The sequence below is a fragment of the Pongo pygmaeus genome, chromosome 23 (assembly GCF_028885625.2).
Source record: "Pongo pygmaeus isolate AG05252 chromosome 23, NHGRI_mPonPyg2-v2.0_pri, whole genome shotgun sequence".
NCBI lineage: Eukaryota > Metazoa > Chordata > Mammalia > Primates > Hominidae > Pongo > Pongo pygmaeus.
The window spans coordinates 27,831,183-27,846,732 of NC_085931.1; the positions used below are offsets into that span (position 1 = coordinate 27,831,183).

Sequence of the window (15,550 nt, forward strand, 5' to 3'; positions counted from 1 at the left end):
GCATTTAAGTACAAATCAAAAAATGCAGATTCAGAAACTACAGTCCTTTGATAACTTGAGTATTAGCTTATTAGCCGTGTTCTTGAAGTTTAATGGGAAGCTTTTATACCAATACTTTCTTTGGATAGAAATTTAAGATAAACTCTCTTCATAGCCAGTTACTGTCTTTGAGGAGTTTGTTGTTGTTGTTGTTGTTTTAAGGATCTTTCAGTGTAAAATCATTTTCTTAGTTATTTCAATATAAGCTCGCATCAGCCTAGTGAGATATAGAGCAAGGCTGGTGAAAGAGAATACCGTACTGGGCTATAATTGAAAGAGGCTGGGTGCGGTGGCTCACGCCTGTAATCCCAGCACTTTGGGAGGCTGAGGTGGTGGATCACCCGAGGTCAGGAGTTCGAGACCACCCTGGCCAACATAGTGAAACCCCATCTCTACTAAAAACACAAAATTCGCCAGGCATGGTGGCGGGAGCGTGTAATCCCAGCTACTGGGGAGGCTGAGGCATGAGAATTGCTTGACCTTGGGAGGTGGAGATTGCAGTGAGCTGAGATCGCATCACTGCACACCAGCCTGGGCAACAGAGTGAGACTCTGTCTCAAAAAAACAAACAAACAAAAAAACCCGTGAATAGAGGGCCTTATTTTAGCCTCAGGTTTTAGGTGGACGATTAAGGAAATTAAGATAGGAGAAGTTAGGCACTTTGTCTAACAGTGGTTCTCGACGGGGTGATTTGCCCCCTTAGAGGACTTTGGCAGTGTCTGGAGACAGTTTTGGTTGCCACAACTCAGGGGAAGAGGGGTGTGGGTAGAGGTCAGGAATATTGTCAAATAGCCTACAGTGCATAAGACAGCTCTTCAGAACAACAACAAAAAATCATCTAGTCCAAAATGTCAGTACTGCTGAGATTGAGAAACCCTGGTCTGAAGCCAGCTTATCTTGAGTTTTCATTAGAACATTGGTGTCCAAAACTGTACCTTTGGTGACTTAATAATCTTGTCATCAGTTGTTGATGATCCCCTCTAAATTATTATTTTTGTTTTTTCAAGTTCATTTGTTAAATTGAAGCAAAATTTACATAGCGTAAAATTAACTATTAACCATTTTAAAGTGTACGATTCAGTCACATTTAGTGAATTCAATATGTTGTGCAGCTGTCGTTTCTATCTAGTTCCAAGACATTTTTATCACCTCAAAAGGAGAGACCCTGTACCCCCCTCAGCCCCCTCACCCCCCAGCCCTCGGCAGCCACTCGTCTGCTTTCTGTCTCTGGATTCTAAATTGTTTTTATGTTTGCTTTTTTGTGGTGCTCTGGAAAGAACCCTAGTTAGGAAGTCAGGAGAGTGGACTTCACATCCCAGCGTCTCCATTCTTCCTCTTGCTAGCTGTGTGATTTGGGCAAGTCATTCATCTGTTGTATGCCTCAGTTTCCTTTTCATTTATGTGGCAGCTGTCATGGTAGCCAGAATGCCATTTTTTTCTAAGTAAGATCTTTAAAGTCTGAAATTCTAGCCCACACGTTGTTTTTTATTCAGCATTTTTGTTGGACATCTGTAACATTTTTAATCCTACACTGATTGCTTTCTCACCCAAGATGTTTCTGAAACACCATTCCAGGTCCTGCATTAGTGTCCTGGGATTGGTGTGCTTGGAATGAGAAGTTAATGCTACTATCAGTTCAAATAAAAGGTTAGCAAGGTAAAGATGCCACCAGCATATTCGTTCATCCCATGGCCAAACATAAATATATTTTGGGTTACCTGATTAGCACCTACCTTGTATTACCTTGTATTCATGAAACAAAAGCAAGCATAGTATCTTTCTCTCTTCCCATTGTTGCGTAAAACCCTCCAGTGGCTTTCTCTTGCATTTAGAATAGTCTAAGTCCCTTACCATTGCTTAGCGGGGCCCACAGAAACTTTCTACCCCAGAAATTTTCTGCATCTTCTACCTTCCTTGCCTCGTACCATTCTCTCCTAGCTTTAGCTACATCAGCTTTCTTTTCTTCTCATAAAGACTCTGAACTCCTTAGGGCCTTTGCACCCGCTCATGGTTTCCAGCTCTCAGCTCAGATTCATCTCAATGAATGAAACATGCCCTGATCAGCCTATCTATAGCTTGTTCTATTTTATTAATTTTAAATGTTTTTTTGTTTTGTTTTGAGACGGAGTCTCACTCTGTCACCAGGCTGGAGTGCAATGGCGTAATCTCGGCTCACTGCAACCTCCACCTCCCAGGTTCAAGCTATTTTCATGCCTCAGCCTCCCGAGGAGCTGGGACTACAGGCACATGCCACCACACCCAGCTAATTTTTGTATTTTTAGTAGAGACGGGGTTTCACCATGTTGGCCAGGATGTCTTGGTCTCTTGACCTCATGATCTGCCTGCCTCCCACCACACTCAGCTAATTTTTGTATTTTTAGTAGAGATGGGGTTTCACCATGTTGGCCAGGATGGTCTCAATCTCTTGACCTAGTGATCCGCCCGCCTCAGCCTCCCAAAGTGCTGGGATTACAGGCGTGAGCCACCGCGCCTGGTCTAATTTTAAGTAAGTTTTATAAAGAGAGTAACACAATGAATTCCTGTCAGTGTCAGTGATTATTAACATTCTGTGTTCATGATCACCCAGTGAAAAGTATACCCTCGCGTCTCTTCCCAACCCGGTCAATCTCTGTCATATAACTCTTTGCTGTTTTCTTCTTCTGGGGTTACCTTTTTGGTTTACTTTAGTCTGTTTTCTCCCTAAGAAAGTGAGTTATATCAGAGCCAGGGATCTTCTCTATCCTGTGCATTCTTGTATTACAGTACCTAGAATTGTCCTATACATAGTAGTAGATGTACTCAATAAATATTTACTGAGTGAATGAATGAATGAATGAAATAAAATTTCCAAAAGCAGGGACTGTGTTTTATCCATATTTGTATTCTGAACCGTGTCTAGTAAAGGGCTTCACACATGTTTCCTGTCTGCTATTTATTTATTTATTTGTTTGTTTATTTATTTTTTGAGACAGAGTCTGGCTCTGTCGCCCAGGCTGGAGTGCAGTGGCAGGATCTCGGCTCACTGCAGCCTCCACCTCCTGAGTTCATGCGATTCTTCTGCCTCAGCCTCCCGAGTAGCTGGGATTACAGGCACGCGCCACTGCGCCCGGCTAGTTTTTGTATTTTTGGTAGAGATGGGTTTTCACCATGTTGGCCAGGGTCTTGAACTCCTGACCTCAAGTGATCTGCCCGCCTCGGCCTCCTGAAGTGCTGGGATTACAGACGTGAGCCACCGCGCCTGGCCCTGTCAACTATTTTTTTGTTGTCACTGCCCCCCTCTACTGACAGTAGATTTGTTTATATAGTGTAAACCTTGTCAGGATTTTTCTAATGGGAGGAGAATGGTATAGTTTTATTTACTTTCTGATCCCCCTGTTTGTATAATAAAAACAAGCGTTTTTGTGTTTTGTTTTTGTTTTTGAGACAGTCTCACTCCGTCGCCCAGGCTGGAGTGCAGTGGTGCAGTCTCGGCTCACTGCAACCTCCACCTCCTGAATTCAAACAATTCTCCTGCCACAGCCTCCTGAGTAGCTGGGACTACAGGTGCGCGCCACCACACCCAACTAATTTTTGTATTTTTAGCAGAGATGGGGTTTCACTATGTTGGTCAGGCTGGTTTCGAACTCCTGACCTCGTGATCTGCCCGCCTCAGCCTCCCAAAGTGCTGGGTAATATTACAGGCATGAGTCACCATGCCCGGCCAAAACAAGCTTTAATTGACTAGAAATTGTTTTCCTTGCCAGATTCACTTGGTGGTTGTCTCTGCATAGGTAATTTATAACACATTCTAGAAGCCCACATTTGTCTTTCTTTTCTCTGATTCATTGTTTCTAGAGCTACAGAAGGTAAAAGCTGGAAAGGATGTTAGAGATAATTTAGGTTTAACTCATAGTTTTATAGATAGCATGTTGCCCAGGGTCATATGATAGGTAGTGACTTGAATTGGGATTAGAACCAGTAGAGCCAAGCCTAGCAGTTAATAGGAAACCCAAGACTTAATCATTTTCTCATTGTTTCATATTTACGAGTTCTGTTTTATCAGTTGGATTCTAAAGTTCTTTGTCATGACTGGCCGTGTATTATATTATGCTCTTTTAGTACTTTGCATGGCCTTTAGCTTTAGGCACAGAGTAATGTTTTTGGATTGAGAGAGTCATGTGAAGGCATTGCTTTAGTTGAAAATAATTTAATATTATATTTCTACCTGCCTTATGGGAAGAGACACCTGGAGGGCAAATCTTGATTACTTGTACAATGGGTATGTAAAAAGAATTGGGAATGGGACAGATGAGATGGAGAAAATTAACAGAAGGCTGCAGATGGTGGCTTAGCACTTTGGAACGAGTCCATCAGTTCCTGCTGTCCAATCCAGTGTGAAAGATCCATCTGGGCCTCCCTTGAGTGCAAGAATGTGATGTAATGGGCCTGGGATATGCAAGCTGGGTTTCACTGAAAGTAATTATCAGGCTGGGTCGGATAGACTTGGCAATGTTAGATATAAGATACAAGATGGGAAGAACTCAAGACTTGGGTTAGGCAGATCCTTAATATAGGACCTATCTTCCCATTTATCTGGTAAAATCCAGACCCTTGGCACCTTGGTCCTTGTTTTTGTTTTTTATTAAAACACCTTACATAAATGTCAGAATTTAAAACAGTACCTTTCTCTTTCAAAAAAATTATTGTAAACATTTTAGGAAATTGAGATAAGCAAAAAGAAAATAATTATAATTACTTCCAGCCTATATAGGTCTACCTATGTATATATACAGATACATGTAAAATGTATCATATGATATATATTTTTATGGCTTTTTAAAGGTAATATATAATAAATGCTTTTCATGTTAATATGTAGATCTAATGTCACTGTAATTCAGATATGGCCATGCTGTCACTTATGCCCTATTGTCGGACGTCAAGGTTTTTTCCAATCTTAAATGGACTAACAGTGCTAAGATGACATCTCTGTGTAAGAGAGTATACATGACTCTTTCCTTAGGATGTAACTTTATAATGGAGTGTGTAATCACAAAGTCATGTACTAGTAAATTTCTAAAATATTCTAATGGCCAATATTCTCTAATATCATGGCTAATATTCTCAAAACTTGCCTTATTTCTTCTGCATGTCAAATAAACAATGATCCTTAGCTGTGGCTGCAGTTCTGTTTATTATAACTAGAAAAGACTGGGGAAGGGTCATTTCTATTTGTTGAGTCTGGTTCCCCAAAATACAGTAATAGAAGTTGTCACCATAGGTTCTTGATAATGCGATTCAGTCCAGTTGGTAAAATCATTCTGCTGCTTACAGTTGCGTGTCATTTTCAGTTTCTAGCTCTTCTTTCCTTGTTCATTCCCCGCCCCACCCCCACACTCTTCACTACTTTGTGTGCCCAAAGCATGCCTGGGTTTGGCTTGGCTCCCATTCTTAGGGCTAAAGAGGCCTTTGGCTCCCAGCTCCTAATTCGGTAGCATTTGCTGATTTTCACATTCTGGGGAGACATAAGGGCTGTCTCTGCCCTCCTACCTTCACCAAATGTAAGTGATGGAAGGGTATTGCTACAGGGTCAGAGACAAGGTGGAGAACCCCCTTTCCAGAGACTCTGCTAAAGGAAAATTAGGACTTCGGAGGTTGAGGAAACTGTCCCTCAGCCTGCCTGGAAAGCTCTTTGAAGCCATTCTTGAGTCTCCATCCGCCTTGTATTGTGTCTTTGTGTGGAGACAGGTGGCGGGCAGCCTTCTGGGTGAGGGGGATGGAAACCATGACCACCTCTGGCAGGCATCGTGCAGAGCCGCCCCTTTCCTTTCTCGTGGCAGTGTGGGTGCGGCCAGTCTGTGTATCTGTGCCTCCACATTCTGTTCTTTGAAGATGATGCTGCTTTTTTTGCGGCTAGGCTGCAGTCAGACTTCTGATTAGACATTGTTAAGTTTTCCTCAGGAGATGCCTGACATCCTCTTTAAAACTGGTCTGAGGTTGAGAGTGCCTGGCCCTCTCCTCCACCCTCTCTTGGGGCGCACATGCCTTTCTTTGGCCTTGTTGGGAATACTCCTTTTGCAGAGCCTTTGGTCTTCCTGGAGTCAGTGGTGAGGCTGGTGGTGGATGAGGGTTATTTGATGGGGTATGAACCTCCCATAAGGGAAGTAGTATCAGAAAAGTATTCTTGTGGGAAAACACAGAGGAGAACTAAGAGAGCAGGTTGATGGTTCTAACCTTGGAGAGTGTGGAGGAAAACAGGGCACTGACAGCAGCAGAGGGCACGACATGCTCCTTTGCAGGATTTCTTTGTTTCCAAGCAAATACCCTGTAAGATGTGCAGTCAGTCTGTTTTGGTTGCTTTTAATTGTTTTGAGGCACGTTCTTAATGTATTGCTGTGTCTTGGATGTGATTAACTCACTTCCTTAAGCTCACTATTCCTGCAGCTGCCTGGCTTGCGGACTCCATTAGCATTGTTCAGACCTGGGGATCTTAGCAGCAGGGACAAGAGGTGGAGTCCTTCACTGCAGGGCTCTACCTGTAGTCTTTCATTTGGTATTCAATAGGACATTTTGCGCCTGCTCGCCAAACTATTCTGTAAGCTAGATGTGTGGTCTAAAGATAGTCCAAATTTCATGTGCATTTGGAAGGATTACTATTATTATTTATTTATTTATTTATTTATTTATTTATTTATTTTTGAGACAGAGTCTCGCTCTGTTGCCTAGGCTGGAGTGCAGTGGCGCGATCTCAGCTCACTGCAAGCTCCTCCTCCCAGGTTCACGCCATTCTCCTGCCTCAGCCTCCCGAGTAGCTGGGACTACAGGCGCCCGCCACCACGCCCGGCTAATTTTTTTGTATTTTTAGTAGAGACCGGGTTTCACCGTGTTAGCCAGGATGGTCTCGATCTCCTGACCTTGTGATCCGCCCGCCTCGGCCTCCCAAAGTGCTGGGATTACAGGCGTGAGCCACTGCGCCCAGCCTATTATTATTATTTTTTGAGACAGAGTCTTGCTCTGTCGCCTAGGCTGGAGTGCAGTGGTGCGATCTCCGCTCACTGCAAGCTCCACCTCCTCGGTTCACGCCATTCTCCTGCCTCCGCCTCCTGAGTAGCTGGGACTACAGGCGCCCGCCACCACGCCTGGCTAATTTTTTGTGTTTTTAGTAGAGACGGGGTTTCACTGTGTTAGCCAGGATGGTCTCCATCTCCTGACCTTGTGATCCGCCCGCCTCGGCCTCCCAAAGTGCTGGGATTACAGGCGTGAGCCACCGCGCCCGGCGGAAGGAGGATTATTAATCACTCTAGATCCCTAGGAGACAGAGATTCTCAGTGTTGACAAAATTTTGAAGTGTATTGCAGGTACTTTATTACTGATTGTGAATTCCCTAAGTTGGCAAATTATATATCTAAAAAGTTAGAGTAGATGCAAAGTTATTTTTGTAATTTTCTCGCTCACAGTTTCTTTTTTTCTTTTTTTTAGAACGAAACCCATTTTTATTACATCAGTTTTTTTTTTTTTTTTTTGCCTGATTTTTTTTTTTTATTATTATACTTTAAGTTCTAGGGTATATGTGCACAACGTGCAGGTTTGTTACATACGTATACATGTGCCATGTTGGTGTGCTGCACCCATTAACTTGTCATTTATATTAGGTATATCTCCTAATGGTATCCCTCCCCCCTCCCCCCACCCCACGGCACGCCCTGGTGTGTGATGTTCCCCTTCCTGTGTCCAAGTGTTCTCATTGTTCATTTCCCACCTGTGCTCACTCATATTTTCACATGCTCTCTAGGACGGGAGAAAAATGGTTGGGGTGAGGCGTTGGGGGCAGTGGGAGTGGATTATAGCTAGTACCCCCCAGAGCCTGTGTGTGATTTATCTTGAGCCTTTCTTAGTGGTGTACCTGTTTGGGGGCATGCTTACATGTTTAAGGCATCTGTTTGTCTCCAGTGATTAATTTCTGAGGTGTGGTTTATAAAGTGAGAATCAATTTTAGACAGTGTGAAATGTATGATATACATTTTTACTAAATTGTCTCTTACTTGGGGCAAAGGAGTATGTGTAAGATGAATGGTTAATTCACTTAGAAGCCATTCGTGTTGGTGCCTTCAGTGCCTGGCGGTGGGCACTATAAAGTCATTACATGAATGAATATGAACCTTACCTGTTAACAGACATATGGCTCGTAGTCTCGGTTATTGACTTTTGTTTATTTTTTCAGCTGAAATGAAGTTTCTCTTCTCCTTCTTTGTTCTTCCTTCTTTCTTCTTCTTGAGACAGAGTCTCTGTCACCCGGGCTGGAATGCGGTGGCACAATCTCAGCTCACTGCAACCTCCACCTCCCAGGCTCAAGCCATCCTTCCACCTTAGCCTCCCAAATAGCTGGGATCACAGACAGGGGTGCACCACCGTGTCTGGCTAATTTTTGTATTTTTTGTAGAGATGAACTTTCGCCGTATTGCCCAGACTGGTCTCAAACTCTTGGGCTCAAGCGATCTTCCTGCCTTGGCCTCCCAAAGTGCTGGGATTACAGGCGTGAGCCACGATGTCTGGCGTACTGTTTTTTAATAGTTCATTTAAATTACTGTACCTTTTACAGTTGGTATTTACACCATGCATAGGATAAAATGGGGAGATGTCTTAAAGTAGTGTAGGGAAGCCTCCGGCAGTCAGGAAAACCTGGGCCTGGGTGGATCAGCACTTTACTTACTTTACCTTAGGCTATCTTCGTGAAATGGAAGGTTTGTGTTTTTAAGTGGGTCAGAAATTGGAACTTTAAAATGTTGGTTTCAGCAATTTCGGTTTATCTATTCTTTACTTTCGTCTACAAATAATTTGAAACTTATCTCTCTGTTGTTTGTGCATCAGCCCATCAATCTATCCATCCGTTGGTCCATTGTGTAGCATCCACTGCAACACACCTTTCTCTTAGATTTAATTTTTTGTTCATTGGAGATTTGAGGGCTCATCACCAAATCCAGAGGTCCAGGTTTCCCGGTACACTCATATTTTCTAAGAAGAAACTGTTTTTAGGATTGCCATTAATGTTTCCAGGCCCTTCCCATTTTTGTGTTAGATTAAAATGGTGACAACATGAAGCCTGCAGTCAATATGAAGGGAGTTGGGTGCCTTTCTTAGATAACTTAAACGGAACCTTTGAATATGGCTCTCTAAATAGTGACAGATCTCTTATAAAATATGTTGGCATATATAGAGTTCAAAGGTAAGCTAGAGACATGAAGAAAGGAGCAGTGATTTATATTTATCACTTCCTTAAAATGATTACTAATATGGAATTTAGAATTTCTTTTTGCTTTGTGAGTCAAGAAGATGGAATATATATACGTTTAGTTTTTTTTTCTATACCTTTATTGTCACTGACCTTTTTTTGTATTTGTTTCCTTTGCCCTCAGATATTGACAAATTGCATCCTCCTCATTAATGCTCTGAATGATAAAATGGGTAAAACCAAATAGGATATGTTGGTTAGGATTTGGTCCCACAATCTAGGCTATGGGAGTTCAAATCTTGATCATACTATTATTATTATATTGTTATTTTGAGACAGAGTCTTGCTCTGGTCGCCCAGACTGGAGTACTGTGGCACCGTCTTGGGTTCAAGCAATTCCCATGCCTCAGCCTCCCTAGTAGCTGGGATTACAGGCACGTGCCATCATGCCCAGCTGATTTTTGTATTTTTAGTAGAGACACGGTTTCATGATGTTGGCCGAGCTGGTCTGGAACTGCTGGCCTCAAGTGATCTGCCTGCCTCAGTCTCCCAAAGTGCTGGGATTACAGGCGCGACCCACCACGCCTGGCATTGATCATACTATTATATTATAGATGGATCATGATTCTTCCAATTTGGAACCGTAGATTGTGTCAGTAGCTTTACCTTTTTTCTTTTTAAATAAATAAAGCACCATTGGATACCAAATGTGCACATTTATGGTTATTTCCATATAGTAACTCCTTAAAAGTGGCACAGTATGAATCTTTTTATATCACATCGACATTGTTGTCAGATTCGTTTTTTGTTTTTGTTTTTTTTTTTTTACGACAAAGGGACTTTAAAAAAATCTTCTAAGAATTTAACTTTATCACATATAGTGGTAGATGTTTTACCCTTGTTAATTCTTGAAGAAACTTATTTTTTGATTGGCTTTACTCCATGCGTTTCACAAGTTTCTGCTGTAGGCATTTGAATAGAAATGGCATCTAGATAAATTTAAATGTAGGCCTACCAACAACCATTGAGTGGCACTATCTTTATAACAACTTAAAAAGCTGTACTTAGTGAAACTAATATTAATCACTGTCAAGTTTTGACAAGTCTTGTAAAAAGGGAGGAAAAAATAATTAGGTTAAAGGTGTTATTGCTACAATTTCTGCTTAGGATGAATAGTAAAATTGTGGCTCTCTGGAATTTACTTGGAAGCAGATCCTCTGGATAGCTGAGATTTCCATATAATGGAGTTTACTACAGTTTACTACTTGTGGCCTGAAAAAAAAATTTTTTTTAATTGATACAGGATCTCGCTATGTTGCCCCAGGTTGCCCTCCAACTCGTGGCCTCAAGCTATTCGCATGAGCAGCTGGGACATAAGCAGCATTCCACAACACCCAGTCTAGCCTCTTATTTTATTTTAGTATTTTTTTGAGACAGACCCTTGTTTTTCACCCAGGCTGGAGTGCAGTAGCATGATCTTGGCTCACTGCAACCTCAGCCTCCCTAGTAGCTGGGACTATAGACCTGTGCCACCATGCCCTGCTAATTTTTTGTATTTTTAGTAGAGACAGGATTTCACCATGTTGGTCAGGCTGATCCTGAACTCCTGACCTCAAGTGATCCACCTGCCTCGGCCTCCCAAAGTGCTGATATTACAGGTGTGAGTCACTGTGCCCGGCCCTCAATTTTAAATTTTCCGCTTTTGAGAAGAATCTTGATAGAACATATTATACTTCTTAACCTTAAAAGAAAACATAAAAAGCAATCATCTTTGAGGTATAATTTGTATACAATTAATTACACAGATTGTAAGTATACAGTCGAGTTTTGACAGCTGTATACAAGTGTATAACCACCACCCCCCAAAAAATATAAATCCTTTTCATTCTGCAAGAAAGTTCTCTCATGCCGTGTGCAGTCAAATCTGCCCCACCACACGTACCCTGCCCCAGGCAATGGCTGATCTGATTTCTCTCACTACGGATAAATTTGTCTGTCCTGGAAAATAAGTGGAATCATAACATATGCCATTTTACTTGTCCTTCCCAGGCTAATGCATGGGATATACTTTTATCTAGTCCCAGTAATTGTGCATCCTCAAGCCTATGTGTTACTGCACTGCGCTGTAGCCTAGTGGTTCATTTTCGTTCTGTTGAGCTGTGTCTGTCTTTGCCAGGAACTGTAGTAGCCCCACAGTTAGGTACTGGGAGAGGGAGGTTTCTATTGCACTTCATGTCAGAAACCAACTCCCTTTTACTTGCATCCGTTCACATACACTTTCCTAATAGTTTTCTGTTTCTGTTATAATTAGCTGTGAGCTGTGCAGCCATGTAACTAACTTTAAGTATTGTTTAGTCTTTCTGGTTTCCAGATGAGCTATATAAAAATGAGGTTAGGTCAGTCTCGCTGCGTGCCAGACACTGGTGAGGGGCAGCTCCTCTAGTGCCCGGCGTCAGACATGGCGGAGGCGATGGATTTTGGGCAGAGAGCCCAATGGACCCATCCATTCCTCAGCTCTGTTGGAGAGAGGGAGGACAGCAGCTCTGTGTCCTTCCACGTGGGGCCCAGCCCGGCCAAGCTCATCCTGCAGGGTGACCGCACTGTCAGGTCCAGGAGCCTGGGAGGCGCGGGCCGAAGCCCTGGGCGACTTCATCTCCACAGGTACATCCTGGACTGGTAGAGCGCAGCGAGAGGCTGGAGCTGGAGCCTATCGGCTGGGCCCCGCCTCGCCTCAGGGGACACTGCTCGGAGACAAAGCCCGGGGCCCTGGCCAAGGGCACCACGGAGGCGCCTTCCCAGACGCGGATGACGTGGCTGTCCTGACTGACGGGAAGGAAAATGGCTGCTCGCCCAGCTCCATCACCAGCAGCGCCTCGTGGACAACTCGCTCACGCAGCCCTGGTGGCGGTCCCTGAAGCCCCCGCGGGGCCAGGAGCACGCGCACTTGCCAGGGGACGCCTGGGGCGCCCCTCCTCCCAGAAGCTCCCGCGGCCACCGGGAACCACAGAGTGAGAGAACTCCACATCAGCCTGAAGAAGAGCATGTGAAGGTAGAAATCCAGGAGAGTGAAGAAGCACTGGAAAAGATGCTTGCAGAAGCCACCCGGGGATTGGAGGAGGTTGCGGTGGATGAGAGCCCTGATTTTGAAATACATTTAACAATGTGTGATGAGGATCCCCCACGCCTGAGGAAGACTCAGAAACACAGCCTGATCAGAGAAGAAGAAGAAGAAGAAGAAACTGTTTCTCTACTGGAGGTGGGAGCTGCCATTATGATCATTCCGCAGTTAATGGAGAAGTTTAACTTGGATCTATCAACAGTTACACAGGCCTTCCTAAAAAATAGTGGCAAGCTGGAGGCTGCTTCCTCCTTCGTAGCGTGCGGTCAGAGAGCTGATGGATAACCCATTTGGTCCCAACAAGATGACATGGGTTTGCAAAAAGATGATGGGGATAACAGAGAGGCATTGGTCAAAAAATTTGGTGCTCAGAATGTAGCTCAGAGGATTGAGTTTCGAAAGAAATAATTGGCAAGATAATGAGAAAAGAAAAAAGTCCTGGCAGATGAGGTGGTTAAAAAAAAATTGTGACCATTTAACTTTAGAGAGTTCTTGCATTGGAACTGGCACTTATCTTCTAACCATTGCTGCTGTTGCTCTGTGAGTCCTAGATTGTGTAGCCAAGCAGAGTTGTAGAGGGGAGGATAAAAATAAAACAAATTGGATGTATTTACAGCTGTCCTTGAACAAGTTTCAATATTTATGAAAGGAAGATTTAAACCAGAGAGGGGTTGGTCTACATAGTAATCCTTTGTTGGAATGGAACCCTTGTTATATTAGTGACAAAGTTAAAGGCAATTTAGGAGACATAGGCCATTTCAGGCAGCGTAAGTAATCTCCTATCCTTTGGCAGAAGCTCCTTTAGATTGTGATGGATTCCAAATAAAGAATTTAGAAATATGGGAAGATTTAATTATGAGGCCTTGAACATGGATTATCCCCAGACCCTTGTCATTTCTCTCAGTGAGCTCTGAGTTCTAGACTGCTTTGAAAATGCCATATTCATTTTGCTAACTTAGTATCTGGGGACCCTGGTCCTTGGCTGTTCTTTTCTTGGAACCCTTCTCAGTCAAGTCTGTAGGATGTCTTTCTTTACCCACCACTCATTCAATTTTGTTTAAAACATGCACGCAACCCTAAGGAGTCTCAAGAATAAGCTTACTTGGTTAGTGTGTTATTTATTGAGCATAGTTTGTCCCAACCATTGGGTTAGATTATAAAAATTAGTGGATTGACTCCACTTTGTTGTTTTCATTATTGAAAATAAATATAACTTTGTATTTGAAAAAAAAATGAGGTTGTGTTATGGCATGATAAAACAGTAAAGTTGTACCTCAGCATTTTGATTTAGGGATTTTCTGCTCATCTTATTTACACTTTTATCACTTTAATGTTTATCCGTATGCATTTATCACTTTCTTATTATCTTAAATAAACTTTTAATTTCTCAAAGTTTTAGATTTGCAGCAAAGATGGAGAGGAAGGTACAGAGATTACATAGCTTGTATTATCCCTGTCCCTCACACACATTGATAGGTATTGTGAGGACCTTGTAATAACGATAGTCCTAATTCTTTCCTCCCATCCCTGTATCGTTGCTGTCTGTCATTTTACTTAGAGACATGTATAAGTACACATCAACTTATATAATAGAATACATTGTTGCCATTCCTATTTTGAACACACCTATTAGCTAAGAATTTTTTTTTTCAAGTTTTTATTTTAGCCTCATTCATTCTCCAGTGCTTTTTCTTTATGTGGATCGGAGTTTCTGACCTGTATCATTTCCATTCTCTCAAGATTTTTTTTTGGCTGGGCGCGGTGGCTCACACCTGTGATCCTAGCACTTTGGGAGGCCGAGGTGGTGGATCACAATTCGGACCAGCCTGGCCAACATAGTGAAACCCCATCTCTACTAAAAATACAAAAAAATTAGCCAGGCGTGGTGGCGGGTGCCTGTAATCCCAGCTACTCAGGAGGCTGAGGCAGAAGAATTGCTTGAACCCGGGAGGCAGAGGTTGCAGTGAGCCGAGATCCCACCATTACACTCCAGCCTGGGCGACAGAGCAAGACTCCGTCTTGCACTGGGTGTTCCCTTCCCCTGGGTCAGTTAGGCTCTGATAAAACCCCATCTCTTTTTTTTTTTTTTTTTTTTTTTTTTAATTTCTTGCAAGGCAGGTGTACACATCTCCTCAATTGTTTCAGAATGTCTTTATTCTCCTTCACTACACGAGGATGCTTTGTCAGGGTACAGAATTCTAGGTTGGTGGATTTTTTCTCTCATCACTTTATTTCACTCCCCTCTTGTCTTGCTTGCCTGGTTTTTGAGAAGTCAGATATATTGTAATTCTTATCGTCTGTAGAGAAGGTGTTTTTTTTTTCCCCCTCTGGCTTCTTGCAGGATGTTTTCTTTCTTTTTCTTTATGTGTATTTTTCTGTAGTTTGAATGTGACATGCTTAGAGTAGTTTTGTTTTGTTTTTGTTTTTGTTTTGAGACGGAGTCTCACTCTGTAGCCTAGGCTAGAGTGCAGTGGCACGATCTCGGCTCACTGCAACCTTCACCTCCTGGGTTCAAGCAGTTCTTCTGCCTCAGCCCCCCGAGTAGCTGGGATTACAGGCGCGTGCCACCAGGCCCAGCTAATTTTTTGTACTTGTAGTAGAGACGGGGTTTCACTATGTTGGCCAGGCTGATCTCGAACTCCTGACCTCAGGTGATCCGCCTGCCTCAGCCTCCCAAAGTGCTGGGATCCCATGCCTGGCCTTAGAGTAGTTTTTTGAGCATTTATTGTGCTTGGTGTTCTCTGAACCTCCTTAGATCTGTGGTTTGGTGTCTGACATTAATTTGGATAAATTTTCAGTCATTGTTGTTTTAAATATTTCTTCTCTTCCTTTCTTCTCCTTTTGGCATTTTCATGTGTTTATATTACACCTTTTGTACCTGTCCCAGAGTTCTCGGGTATTATTTTCTGTTTTTTTGGTCTTTTTTTTTCCTTTGGTTTTCAGTTTGTATTGATACAAACCAGTGCCCTGAGGCACTGGTTCCCTTGTAGGTTTCTTCTCTGGTCAGTTGTGATACTCGGTATTCCCAGCTGTCTCCAGTTTTGGGCACTGTGATTTGCCCTGTGACCTCATCTTTTTGAGGAATCTGAGAAGACTTGTTTCGTCTTCAGTGTGTTTACCTTTTTACTTGTTAAGTCGGACTTCCAAACTCCTCACACGCTGAACCGGAATCCCATTTAGCATCG

At 42.9% G+C, this 15,550-nt stretch overlaps 1 protein-coding gene and 1 pseudogene across 7 annotated transcripts in view; both read left to right on the top strand.

Moving 5' to 3' along the window:
* LOC129023177 (chromatin remodeling regulator CECR2) overlaps positions 1-15,550 on the top strand; it is a 197,368-nt gene that overhangs the window by 42,479 nt on the left and 139,339 nt on the right. The gene's annotated exons all lie outside the window — the stretch shown is intronic.
* Positions 11,706-13,261, top strand: LOC129023178 (telomeric repeat-binding factor 2-interacting protein 1-like; annotated as a pseudogene).